Here is a 15,348-nt window from a genome sequence, read left to right as displayed (position 1 = left end):
AGGCACAATGCCGACTTAAGTACAAGAAGACTGACTCTGCTTACTGTCTATGATTTGAACCATTCCTGTGATACTAGTTATAGATTTCGATGCTTCACTTCAGGTTTACTGAATCCCTTGGACCTTCTTATTGGCGATGAAACACAGAAATTGCATCGGATTTAAATACAAAATGCACAATGCCGACTTAAGTACAAGAAGACGGACTCTTCTTACCGACTATGTTTTGAACCATTCCTGTGACACTAGTTATGGATTCCGATGCTTCACTTCAGGTTTACTGTATCCCTCTGACCTTCTTATTGACGATAAAACACAGAAATTGCATCGGAATTATATACAAAAGGCACAATGCCGACTTAAGTACAAGAAGACTGACTCTTCTTACTGTCAATGTCTTGAACCATTCCTGTGACACTAGTAATAGATTCCGATGCTTCACTCCAGGTTTACCGTATCCCTGGGACGTTCTAATTGACGATGAAACACAGAAATTGCATCAGAATTAAATTGAAAAGGCACAATGCCGACTTAAGTAAAAGAAGACTGACTCTTCTTATTGACTATGTTTGGAACCATTGCTGTGACACTAGTTATAGATTCCAATGCTTCACTTCGGGTTTACTGTATCCCTTGGACCATCCTATTGACGATGAGACACAGAAATCGCATCGGAATTAAATAGAAAAAGCACAATGCCGACTCAAGTTCAAGAAGACTGACTCTTCCTACAGTCTATGTTGTGAACCATTCCTGTGACACTAGTTTTTTATTCCGATGCTTAACTTGAGGTTTACTATATCCCTCTGACCTTCTTATTGACGATGAAACACAGAAATTGCATCGGAATTAAATAGATAAGGCACAATGCCGACTTAACTACAAGAAGACTGACTCTTCTTACTGACTATATTTTGAACCACTCCTGTGACACTAGTTATAGATTCCGATGCTTAATTTCTGGATTACTGTATACCACTGACATTCTTAGTGACGATGAAACACAGAAATTGCATCGGAATTAAATACAAAAAAAGCACAATGCCAACTGAAGTACAAGAATACTGACTCATCTTACTGTCTATGATTTGAACCGTTCCTGTGACACTAGTTATAGATTACGATGCTTACCTCCAGTTTTACTGTATCCTTTGGACCTTCTTATTGACGATGAAAAAAAGAAATTGCATCGGAATTAAATACAAAAAGCGCAATGCCGACTTTAGTACAAGAAGACTGACTCTTCTTACTATGTTTTGAACCATTCCTGTGACACTAGTTATAGATTCGGATGCTTCACATCAGGTTAACTGTATCCCTCTGACCTTCGTATTGACGACGAAACACAGAAATTGCTTTGGAATTAAATACAAAAGGCACAATGCCGAATTAAGTACAATAATACTGACTCTTCTTACTGTCTATGCTTTGAACCATTCCTGAGACACTAGTTATAGACTCCGTTGCTTCACTCCAGGTTTACTGTATCCCTTGGACCTTCTTACTGACGATGAAACACAGAAATTGCAATGGAATTAAATACAAAAGGCACAATGCCGAATTAAGTACAATAATACTGACTCTTCTTACTGTCTATGCTTTGAACCATTCCTGAGACACTAGTTATAGACTCCGTTGCTTCACTCCAGGTTTACTGTATCCCTTGGACCTTCTTATTGACGATGAAACAGAGAAATTGCATCATAATTAAATAGAAAAGGCACAATGATAACTTAAGTACAAGAAGACCGACTCTTCTTACTGACTATGTTTTGAACCATACCTGTGACACTAGTCATAGATTCCGATGCTTAACTTCAGGATTACTGTATCCCTCTCTTATTGACGATGAAACACAGAAATTGCATCGGAATTAAATACAAAAGGCACAATGCCGACTTAAGAACAAGAAGACTGACTCTTCTTACTGTCTATGTTTTGAACCATCCCTGTTACACTAGTTATGGATTCCGATGCTTCACTCCAGGTTCACTGTATCCCTTGGACCTTCTTATTGACGATGAAACACAGAAATTGCATCGGAATTAAATACAATAGGCTCAATGCCGACTAAAGTACAAGAAGACTGACTCTTCCTACTGTCTATGTTTTGAACCATTCCTGTGACACTAGTCATAGATTCTGATGCTTCACTTCAGGTTTACTGTATCCCTCTTACCTTCGTATTGACTATGAAACATAGAAATTGCAGCGGAATTAAATACAAAAGGCACAATAGCGACTTACGTACAAGAAGACTGACTCTTCTTACTGACTATGTTTTTAACCATTCATGTGACACTAGTCATAGATACCGATGCTTGACTTCCGGATAACTGTATCCCTCTGACCTTTTTATTGACGATGAAACACAGAAATTGCATCGGCCTTAAATACAAAAGGCACAATGCCGACTTAAGTACAAGAAGACTGACTCTTTTTACTGTCTATGTTTTGAACCATCTCTGTGACACTAGTTATAGATTCCGATGCTTCACTCCAGGTTTACTGTATGCCTTGGACCATCTTGTTGACGATGAAACACAGAAATTGCATCAGAATTAAATAGAAAATGCACAATGATGACTTAAGTACAAGAAGACTGACTCTTCTTACTGATTATTTTTTGAACCATTCCTGTGACGCTAGTTATAGTTTCCGATGCTTCAGTTCAGGTTTACTGTATCCCTTGGACCTTCTTATTGACGTTGAAACACAGAAATTGCGTCGGAATTAAATAGAAAAGGCACAATGCCGACTTAAGTACAAGAATACTGACTCATCTTACTGTCTATGTTTTGAACCATCCCTGTGACACTAGTTATAGATTCCGATGCTTCACTTCAGGTTTACTGCATCCCTCTGACCCTCTTATTGACGATGAAACACAGAAATTGCATCGGAATTAAATACAAATGGCACAATGCCGAATTGAGTACAAGAAGATTGACTCTTCTTACTGTCTATGTTTTGAACCATTCCTGTGACACTAGTTATGGACTCCGATGCTTCACTCCAGATTTACTGTATCCCTTGAACCTTCTTATTGACGATGAAACACAGAAATTGCATCGGAATTAAATACAAAAGGCACAATGCCGACTTAAGTACAAGAAGACTGACTTTTCCTACTGTCTATGTTTTGAACCATTCCTGTGACACTTGTTATAGATCCGATGGTTCATTTCTGGTTTACTGTATCCCTTGGACCTTCTTATTGACGATGAAACACAGAAATTGCATCGGAATTAAATACAAAAGGCACAATGCCGACTTAAGTACAAGAAGACTGACTCTTCTTACTGACTATGCTTTGAACCATTCCTGTGACTCTAGTTATAGATTCCGATGCTTAACTTCATGATTACTGTATCTCTCTGACCTTCTTAGTGACGATGAAACACAGAAATTGCATCGGAATTAAATACAAAAAGCACAATGCCGATTTAAGTACAAGAAAACTGACTCATCTTACTATCTATGTTTTGAACCGTCCCTGTGACGCTAGTTATAGATTCCGCTGCTTCACTACAGGTTTACTGTATCCCTTGGACCTTCTTATTAACGATGAAACACAGAAATTGCATCGGAATTAAATACAAAAGGGACAATACCGACTTAAGTACAAGAAGACTGACTCTTCTTACTGACTATGATTTGAACCATTCCTGTGACGCTAGTCATAGATTGCGATGCTTAACTTCAGGATTTCTGCATCCCACTGACCTTCTTATTGACGATGAAACACAGAAATTGTATCGGAATTAAATACAAAAGGCAAAATGCCGACTTAAGTACAAGACGACTGACTCTTCCTACTGTCTATGTTTTGAACCATTACTGTGACACTAGTTATAAATTCCGTTGCTTCACTTCAGGTTTACTGTATCCCTTGGACCTTCTTATTGACGATGAAACACAGAAATTTCATCGGAATTAAATACAAAAGGCACAATGCCGACTTAAGTACAAGAAGACTGACTCTTCTTACTGTCTATGCTTTGAACCATCCCTGTGACACTAGTTATGGATTCCGATGCTTCACTCCAGGTTCACTGTATCCCTTGGACCTTCTTATTGACGATGAAACACAGAAATTGCATCGGAAATAAATACAATAGGCTCAATGCCGACTAAAGTACAAGAAGACTGACTCTTCCTACTGTCTATGTTTTGAACCATTCCTATGACACTAGTCATAGATTCCGATGCTTCACTTCAGGTTTACTGTATTCCTCTTACCTTCGTATTGACTATGAAACACAGAAATTGCATCGGAATTAAATACAAAAGGCAAAATACCAACTTAAGTACAAGAAGACTGACTCTTCTTACTGTCTATGTTTTTAACCATTCCTGTGACACTAGTCATAGATTCCGATGCTTAACTTCAGGATTACTGTATCCCTCTGACCTTTTTATTGACGATGAAACACAGAAATTGCATCGGAATTAAATACAAAAGGCACAATCCCGACTTAAGTACAAGAAGACTGACTCTTCTTACTGTCTATGTTTTGAACCATCCCTGTGACACTAGTTATAGATTCCAATGCTTCACTCCAGGTTTACTGTATGCCTTGGACCATCTTATTGACGAAGAAACACAGAAATTGCATCAGAATTAAATAGAAAATGCACAATGATGACTTAAGTACAAGAAGACTGACTCCTCTTACTGATTATCTTTTGAACCATTCCTGTGACGCTAGTTATAGTTTCCGATGCTTCACTTCAGGTTTACTGTATATCTTGGACCTTCTTATTGACGTTGAAACACAGAAATTGCGTCGGAATTAAATACAAAAAGCACAATGCCGACTTAAGTACAAGAAGACTGACTCTTCTTACTGACTATGTTTTGATTCTTTCCTGTGACACTAGTTATAGATTCCGATGCTTCACTTCAGGTTTACTTTATCCCTCTGACCCTCTTATTGACGATGAAACACAGAAATTGCATCGGAATAAAATACAAATGGCACAATGCCGAATTGAGTACAAGAAGATTGACTCTTCTTACTGTCTATGTTTTGAACTATTCCTGTGACACTAGTTATGGACTCCGATGCTTCACTCCAGGTTTACTGTATCCCTTGGACCTTCTTATTGACGATGAAAAACAGAAATTGCATCGGAATTAAATTGAAAAGGTACAATGCCGAATGAAGTAAAAGAAGTCTGACTCTTCTTACTGTCTATGTTTTGAACCATTAATGTGACACTAGTTATAGATTACGATGCTTCACTCCAGGTTTACTGTATTCCTTGGACCTTCTTATTGACGATGAAACAGAGAAATTGCATCATAATTAAATAGAAAAGGCGAAATGATGTCTTAAGTACAAGAAGACTGACTCTTCTTACTGACTATGTTTTGAACCATTCCTGTGACACTAGTCATAGATTCCGATGCTTCACTTCAGGATTACTGTATCCCTCTGAACTTCTTATTGACGATGAAACACAGAAATTGCATCGGAATTAAATACAAAAGGCACAATGCCGACTTAAGTACATGTAGACTGACTTTTCCTACTGTCTATGTTTTGAACCATTCCTGTGACACTTGTTATAGATTCCGATGGTTCATTTCTGGTTTACTGTATCCCTTGGACATTCTTATTGACGAAGAAACACAGAAATCGCATCGGAATTAAATACAAAAGGCACAATGCCGACTTAAGTACAAGAAGACTGACTCTTCCAACTGTCTATGTTTTGAACAATTCCTGTGACACTAGTTATAGATTCCGATGCTTCACTTCAGGTTTACTGTATCCCTCTTACCTTCGTATTGACTATGAAAAACAGAAATTGCATCGCTATTATATACAAAAGGCACAATACCGACTTAAGTACTAGAAGACTGACTCTTCTTACTGACTATGTTTTTAACCATTCCTGTGACACTAGTCATAGATACCGATGCTTAACTTCAGGATTACTGTATCCCTCTGACCATTTTATTGGCGATGAAACACAGAAATTGCATCGGCCTTAAATACAAAAGGCACAATGCCGACTTAAGTACAAGAAGACTGAGTCTTCTTACTGTCTATGTTTTGAACCATCCCTGTGACACTAGTTATAGATTCCGATGCTTCACTCCAGGTTTACTGTATGCCTTGGACCATCTTATTGACGATGAAACACAGAAATTGCATCAGAATTAAATAGAAAATGCACAATGATGACTTAAGTACAAGAAGACTGACTCTTCTAACTGATTATTTTTTGAACCACTCCTGTGACGCTAGTTATAGTTTCCGATGCTTCAGTTCAGGTTTACTGTATCCCTTGGACGTTCTTATTGACGTTGAAACACAGAAATTGCGTCGGAATTAAATAGAAAAGGCACAATGCCGACTTAAGTACAAGAATACTGACTCATCTTACTGTCTAAGTTTTGAACCATCCCTGTGACACTAGTTATAGATTCCGATGCTTCACTTCAGGTTTACTGTATCCCTCTGACCCTCTTATTGACGATGAAACACAGAAATTGCATCGGAATTAAATACAAATGGCACAATGCCGAATTGAGTACAAGAAGATTGACTCTTCTTACTGTCTATGTTTGGAACCATTCCTGTGACACTAGTTATGGACTCCGATGCTTCACTCCAGGTTTACTGTATCCCTTGAACCTTCTTATTGACGATGAAACACAGAAATTGCATCGGAATTAAATACAAAAGGCACAATGCCGACTTAAGTACATGTAGACTGACTTTTCCTACTGTCTATGTTTTGAACCATTCCTATGACACTTGTTATAGATTCCGATGGTTCATTTCTGGTTTACTATATCCCTTGGACCATCTTATTGACGATGAAACACAGAAATTGCATCGGAATTAAATACAAAAGGCACAATGCCGACTTAACTACAAGAAGACTGACTCTTCTTACTGACTATGCTTTGAACCATTCCTGTGACTCTAGTTATAGATTCCGATGCTTAACTTCATGATTACTGTATCCCTCTGACCTTCTTAGTGACGATGAAACACAGATATTGCATCGGAATTAAATACAAAAAGCACAATGCCGACTTAAGTACAAGAAAACTGACTCATCTTACTATCTATGATTTGAACCGTCCCTGTGACGCTAGTTATAGATTCCGCTGCTTCACTACAGGTTTACTGTATCCCTTGGACCTTCTTATTAACGATGAAACACAGAAATTGCATCGGAATTAAATACAAAAGGGACAATACCGACTTAAGTACAAGAAGATTGACTCTTCTTACTGACTATGATTTGAACCATTCCTGTGACACTAGTCATAGATTCCGATGCTTAACTTCAGGATTTCTGTATCCCTCTGACCTTCTTATTGACGATGAAACACAGAAATTGTATCGGAATTAAATACAAAAGGCACAATGCCGACTTAAGGACAAGAAGACTGACTCTTCCTACTGTCTATGTTTTGAACCAGTACTGTGACACTAGTTATAAATTCCGTTGCTTCACTTCAGGTTTTCTGTATCACTTGGACCTTCTTATTGACGATGAAACCCAGAAATTGTATCGGAATTAAATACAAAACTCACAATGCCGACTTAAGTACCAGAAGTTGACTCTTCCTACTGACTATGTTTTGAACCATTCCTGTGACACTAGTTATAAATTCCGTTGCTTCATTTCAGGTTTACTGTATCCCTTGGACCTTCTTATTGACGATGAAACACAGAAATTTCATCGGAATTAATTACAAAAGGCACAATGCCGACTTAAGTACAAGAAGACTGACTCTTCTTACTGTCTATGTTTTGAACCATACCTGTGACACGAGTTATGGATTCCGATGCTTCACTCCAGGTTCACTGTATCCCTTGGACCTTCTTATTGACGATGAAAAACATAAAATTGCATCGGAATTAAATTGGAAAGGTACAATGCCGAATGAAGTAAAAGAAATCTGACTCTTCTTACTGTCTATGTTTTGAACCATTAATGTGACACTAGTTATAGTTAACGATGCTTCACTCCAGGTTTACTGTATTCCTTGGACCTTCTTATTGACGATGAAACAGAGAAATTGCATCATAATTAAATAGAAAAGGCACAATGGTAACTTAAGTACAGGAAGACTGTTTCTTCTTACTGACTATGTTTTGAACCATTCCTGTGACACTAGTCATAGATTCCGATGCTTCACTTCAGGATTACTGTATCCCTCTGACCTTCTAATTGACGATGAAACACAGAAATTGCATCGGAATTAAATACAAAATGCACAATGCCGACTTAAGTACATGTAGACTGACTTTTCCTACTGTCTATGTTTTGAACCATTCATGTGACACTTGTTATAGATTCTGATGGTTCATTTCTGGTTTACTGTATCCCTTGGACCTTCTTATTGACGATGAAACACAGAAATTGCATCGGAATTAAATACGAAAGGCACAATGCCGACTTAAGTACAAGAAGACTGACTCTTCCAACTGTCTATGTTTTGAACAATTCCTGTGACACTAGTTATAGATTCCGATGCTTCACTTCAGGTTTACTTTATCCCTCTGACCGTCGTATTGACGAAGAAACACAGAAATTGCATCGGAATTAAATAGAAAAGGCACAATGCCGACTTAAGTACTGGAAGACTGACTCTTATTACTGTCTATGTTTTGAACCATTCCTGTGATACTAGTTATAGATTCCGATGCTTCACTTCAGGTTTACTGTATCCCTTGGACTTTCTTATTGACGATGAAACACAGAAATTGCATCGGAATTAAATACAAAAGGCACAATGCCGACTTAACTACAAGAAGACTGACTCTTCTTACTGACTATGCTTTGAACCATTCCTGTGACTCTAGTTATAGATTCCGATGCTTAACTTCATGATTACTGTATCCCTCTGACCTTCTTAGTGACGATGAAACACAGATATTGCATCGGAATTAAAAAAAAAGCACAATGCCGACTTAAGTACAAGAAAACTGACTCATCTTACTATCTATGTTTTGAACCGTCCCTGTGACGCTAGTTATAGATTCCGCTGCTTCACTACAGGTTTACTGTATCCCTTGGACCTTCTTATTAACGATGAAACACAGAAATTGCATCGGAATTAAATACAAAAGGGACAATACCGACTTAAGTACAAGAAGACTGACTCTTCTTACTGTCTATGATTTGAACCATCCCTGTGACACTAGTTATAGATTCCGATGCTTCACTCCAGGTTTACTGTGTCCCTTGGACCTTCTTATTGACGATGAAACACAGAAATTGTATCGGAATTAAATACAAAACTCACAATGCCGACTTAAGTACCAGAAGTCTGACTCTTCTTACTGACTATGTTTTGAACCAATCCTGTGACACTAGTTATAAATTCCGTTGCTTCACTTCAGGTTTACTGTATCCCTTGGACCTTCTTATTGACGATGAAACACAGAAATTGCGTCGGAATTAAATACAAAAGGCACAATGCAGAATTAAGTACAAGAAGACTGACTCTTCTTACTGTCAATGTTTTGAAACGTTTCTGTGACACTAGTTATAGATTCCGATGCTTCACTCCAGGTTTACTGTATCCCTTGGACCTTCTTATTGACGATGAAACACAGAAATTGCATCGGAATTAAATACAAAAGGCACAATGCCGACTTAAGTACATGTAGACTGACTTTTCCTACTGTCTATGTTTTGAACCATTTCTGTGACACTAGTTATAGATTCCGATGGTTCATTTATGGTTTACTGTATCCCTTGGACCTTTTTATTGACGATGAAACACAGAAATTGCATCGCAATTAAATACAAAAGACACAATGCCGACGTAAGTACAAGAAGACTGACTCTTCCAACTGTCTATGTTTTAAGCATTCCTGTGACACTAGTTATAGATTCCGATGCTTCACTTCAGGTTTACTTTATCCCTCTGACCGTCGTATTGACGAAGAAACACAGAAATTGCATCGGAATTAAATAGAAATGGCACAATGCCGACTTAAGTACTACAAGACTGACTCTTCCTACTGTCTATGTTTTGAACCATTCCTGTGACACTAGTTATATATTCCGATGCTTCACTTCAGGTTTACTGTAACCCTTGGACCTTCTTATTGTCGATGAAACAAAGAAATTGCATCAGAATTAAATACAAAGGCACAATGTCGGCTTAACTACAAGATGACTGACTCATCTTACTGACTATGCTTTGAACCATTCCTGTGACTCTAGTTACTGATTCCGATGCTTAACTTCAGGATTACTGTATCCCTCTGACCTTCTTAGTGACGATGAAACACAGAAATTGCATCGGAATTAAATACAAAAAGCACAATGCCGACTTAATTACAAGAATAACGACTAATATTACTGTCTATGTTTTGAACCGTCCCTGTGACGCTAGTTATAGATTCCGATGCTTCACTACAGGTTTACTGTATCGTTTGGACCTTCTTATTAACGATGAAACACAGAAATTGCATCGGAATTAAATACAAAAGGCACAGTGCCGACTTAAGTACAAGAAGACTGACTCTTCTTACTGTCTATGTTTTGAACGATCCCTGTGACACTAGTCATAGATTCCGATGCTTAACTTCAGGATTACTGTATCCCTTGGACCTTCTTATTGACGATGAAACACAGAAATTGCATCGGAATTAAATACAAAAGGCACAATGCCAACTTAAGTACAAGAAGACTGACTCTTCTTACTGACTATGTTTTGAACCATTCTTGTGACACTAGCTATAGAATCCGATGCTTCACTTCAGGTTTACTGTATCCCTTAAACCTTCTTACTGACGATGAAACACAGAAATTGCATCGGAATTAAATACAAAAGGCACAATGCCGACTTAAGTACAAGAAGACTGACTCTACTGACTGTCTATGTTTTGAACCGTTCCTGTGACTCTAGTTATAGATTCCGATGCTTCACTTCAGGTTTACTGTACCCCTCTGACCTTCTTATTGACGATAAAACACAGAAATTGCATCGGAATTAAATACAAAAGGCACAATGCCGACTTAAGTACAAGGAGACTGACTTTTCTTACTGTCTATGTTTTGAACCATTCCTGTGACACTAGTTATAGAATCCGATAGTTCATTTCAGGTTTACTGTATCCCTCTGACCTTCTTAGTGACGATGAAACACAGAAATTGCATCGGAATTAAATACAAAAAGCACAATGCCGACTTCAGTACAAGAATACTGACTCATTTTACTGTCTATGATTTGAACCGTCGCTGTGACACTAGTTATAGATTCCGATGCTTCACTCCAGGTTTACTGTATCCCTTGGACCTTCTTATTGACAATGAAACACAGAAATTGCATCAGAATTAAATAGAAAATGCACAATGATGACTTAAGTAGAAGAAGCCTGACTCTTCTTCCTGACTATGATTTGAACCGTCCCTGTGACACTAGTTATAGATTCCTATGCTTCACTCCAGGTTTACTGTATCTCTTGGACCTTCTTATTGAAGACGAAACACAGAAATTGCATCGGAATTAAATACAAAAGGCACAATGCCGTCATAAGTATAAGAAGACTGACTCTTCTTACTGACTATGTTTTGAACCATCCCTGTGAAAGTAGTTATAGATTCCGATGATTCACTCCAGGTTTGCTGTGTCCCATGGACCTACTTATTGACAATGAAACACAGAAATTGCATCGGAATTAAATACAATAGGAACAATGTCTACTTAAGTACATGTAGACTGACTCTTCCTACTATCTATGCTTTGAACCATTCTTGTGACACTAGTTTTAGATTCCGATGCTTAACATCAGGATTACTTTATCCCTTGGACCTTCTTATTGACGATGAAACACAGAAATTGCATCGGAATTAAATACAAAAGTAACATTGCCGACTTAAGTACAAGAAGACTGACTCTTCATACTGACTGTGACTTGAACCGTTCCTGTGATTCTAGTTATAGATTCCGATGCTTCACTTCAGGTTTACTGTATCCCTTGGACCTTCTTATTGACGATGAATCTCAGAAATTGCATCGGAATAAAATACAAAATGCACAATGCCGACTTAAGTAGAAGAAGACTGACTCTTCCTACTGTCAATGCTTTGAACCATTCCTGTGAGACTAGTTATAGATACCGATGCTTCACTTCAGTTTTACTGTATCCCTCTGATCTTCTTATTGACGATGAAACACAGAAATTGCATCGGAATTAAATACAAAAGGCACAAGGCCGACTTAAGTACAAGAAGATTGACTCTTCTTACTGTCTATGATTTGAACCATTCCTGTGACACTAGTTATAGATTCCGATGCTTCACTCCAGGTTTACTGTATCCCTTGGACCTTCTTATTGACGATGAAACACAGAAATTGCATCAGAATTAAATAGAAAATGCTTAATGATGACTTAAGTACAAGAAGCCTGACTCTTCTTCCTGACTATGATTTGAACCGTCCCTGTGAAACTAGTTATAGATTCCAATGCTTCACTCCAGGTTTACTATATCTCTTGGACCTTTTTATTGAAGATGAAACACAGAAATTGCATCGGATTTAAATACAAAAGGCACAATGCCGACTTAAGTACAAGAAGACTGACTCTTCTTACTGATTATCATTTGAGCCATTCCTGTGACACTTAAATTCCGAGGATTCACTTCAGGTTTACTGTATCCCTTGGACCTTCTTATTGACGATGAAACACAAAAATTGCATCGGAATTAAATACAAAAGGCACAATGCAGAATTAAGTACAAGAAGACTGAATCTTCTTACTGTCTATGTTTTGAACCATTCCTGTGAAACTAGTTATAAATTCCGATGCTACACTAAAGGTTTACTGTATCCCTTGGACCTTCTTATTGACGATGAAACACAGAAAATGCATCAGAATTAAATGGAAAAGGCACAATGCCGACTTAAGTACAAGAAGACTGACGCTCCTTACTGACTATGTTTTGAACCATTCCTGTGACACTAGTTATAGATTCCGATGCTTCACTTCAGGTTTACTATATCCCTTAAACCTTCTTATTGACGATGAAACACAGAAATTGCATCGGAATTAAATAGAAAAGGCACAATGCCGACTTCTACATCTACATCTACATTGATACTCCGTAAGCCATTCAACGGTGTGTGGCGGAGGGCACTTTACGTGCCACTGTCATTACCTCCCTTTCCTGTTCCAGTCGCGTATGGTTCGCGGGAAGAACGACTGTCTGAAAGCCTCCGTGCGCGCTCTAATCTCTCTAATTTTACACTCGTGATCTCCTCGGGAGGTATAAGTAGGGGGAAGCAATATATTCGATACCTCATCCAGAAACGCACCCTCTCGAAACCTGGCGAGCAAGCTACACCGCGATGCAGAGCGCCTCTCTTGCAGAGTCTGCCACTTGAGTTTATTAAACATCTCCGTAACGCTATCACGGTTAGCAAATAACCCGGTGACAAAACGCGCCGCTCTTCTTTGGATCTTCTCTATCTCCTCCGTCAACCCGACCTGGTACGGATCCCACACTGATGAGCAATACTCAAGTATAGGTCGAACGAGTGTTTTGTAAGCCACCTCCTTTGTTGATGGACTACATTTTCTAAGCACTCTCCCAATGAATCTCAACCTGGTATCCGCCTTACCAACAATTAATTTTATATGATCATTCCACTTCAAATCGTTCCGTACGCACACTCCCAGATATTTTACAGAAGTAACTGCTACCAATGTTTGTCCCGCTATCATATAATCATACAATAAAGGATCCTTCTTTCTATGTATTCGCAATACATTACATTTGTCTATGTTAAGGGTCAGTTGCCACTCCCTGCACCAAGTGCCTATCCGCTGCAGATCTTCCAGTACTTCGCTACAATTTTCTAATGCAGCAACTTCTCTGTATACTACAGCATCATCCGCGAAAAGCCGCATGGAACTTCCGACACTATCTACTAGGTCATTTATATATATTGTGAAAAGCAATGGTCCCATAACACTCCCCTGTGGCACGCCAGAGGTTACTTTATCGTCTGTAGACGTCTCTACATTGATAACAACATGCTGTGTTCTGTTTGCTAAAAACTCTTCAATCCAGCCACACAGCTGGTCTGATATTCCGTAGGCTCTTACTTTGTTTATCAGGCGACAGTGCGGAACTGTATCGAACGCCTTCCGGAAGTCAAGAAAAATAGCATCTACCTGGGAGCCTGTATCTAATATTTTCTGGGTCTCATGAACAAATAACGCGAATTGGGTCTCACACGATCGCTGTTTCCGGAATCCATGTTGATTCCTACATAGTAGATTCTGGGTTTCAAGAAATGACATGATACGCGAGCAAAAAACATGTTCTAAAATTCTACAAGAGATCGACGTAAGAGATATAGGTCTATAGTTTTGCGCATCTGCTCGACTTTAGTACAAGAAGGCTGACTCTTCTTACTGTCTATGTTTTGAACCATTCCTGTGACTCTAGTTATAGGTTCCGATGCTTCACTTCAGGTTTACTGTATCCCTCTGACCTTCTTATTGACGATGAAACACAGAAATTGCATCGGAATTAAATACAAAAGGCACAATGCCGACTTAAGTACAAGAAGAATGAGTCTTCTTACGTTCTATGTTTAGAACCAATCCTATGACACTAGTTATAGATTCCGATGCTTCAATTCAGGTCTACTGTATCCCTTGGACCTTCTTATTGACCATGAAACACAGAAATTACATCGGAATTAAATACAAAATGCACAATGCCGACTTAAGTACAAGAAGACTGACTCTTCCTACTGTCTATGTTTAAAACCATTCCTGTGACACTAGTTATAGATTCCGATGCTTCACTCCAGGTTTACTGTATCCCTTGGACCTTCTTATTGACGATGAAACACAGAAATTGCATCGGAATTAAATACAAAAGTAACATTGCCGACTTAAGTACAAGAAGACTGACTCTTCTTACTGACTATGACTTGAACCGTTCCTGTGACACTAGTTATAGATTCCGATGCTTCACTTCAGGTTTACTGTATCCCTTGGACCTTGTTATTGACGATGAAACACAGAAATTGCATCTGAATTAAACACAAAAGGCACAATGCCGACTTAAGTACAAAAAGACTGACTCTTCTTACCGGCTATGTTTTGAACCATTCCTGTGACACTAGTTATAGATTCCGATGCTTCACTTCAGGTATACTGTATCCCTCTGACCTTCTTATTGACGACGAAACACAGATATTGCATCGGAATTAAATACAAAAGGCACAATGCCGACTTCAGTACAAGAAGACTGATTTTTTTTACTGACTATGTTTTGAACCATTCCTGTGACACTAGTTATAGATTCGGATGCTTCACTTCAGGTTTACTGTATCCC

Source organism: Schistocerca serialis, chromosome 2 (assembly GCF_023864345.2).
Source record: "Schistocerca serialis cubense isolate TAMUIC-IGC-003099 chromosome 2, iqSchSeri2.2, whole genome shotgun sequence".
Classification (NCBI taxonomy): domain Eukaryota; kingdom Metazoa; phylum Arthropoda; class Insecta; order Orthoptera; family Acrididae; genus Schistocerca; species Schistocerca serialis.
Note: the sequence above shows the minus strand (reverse complement) of the source record.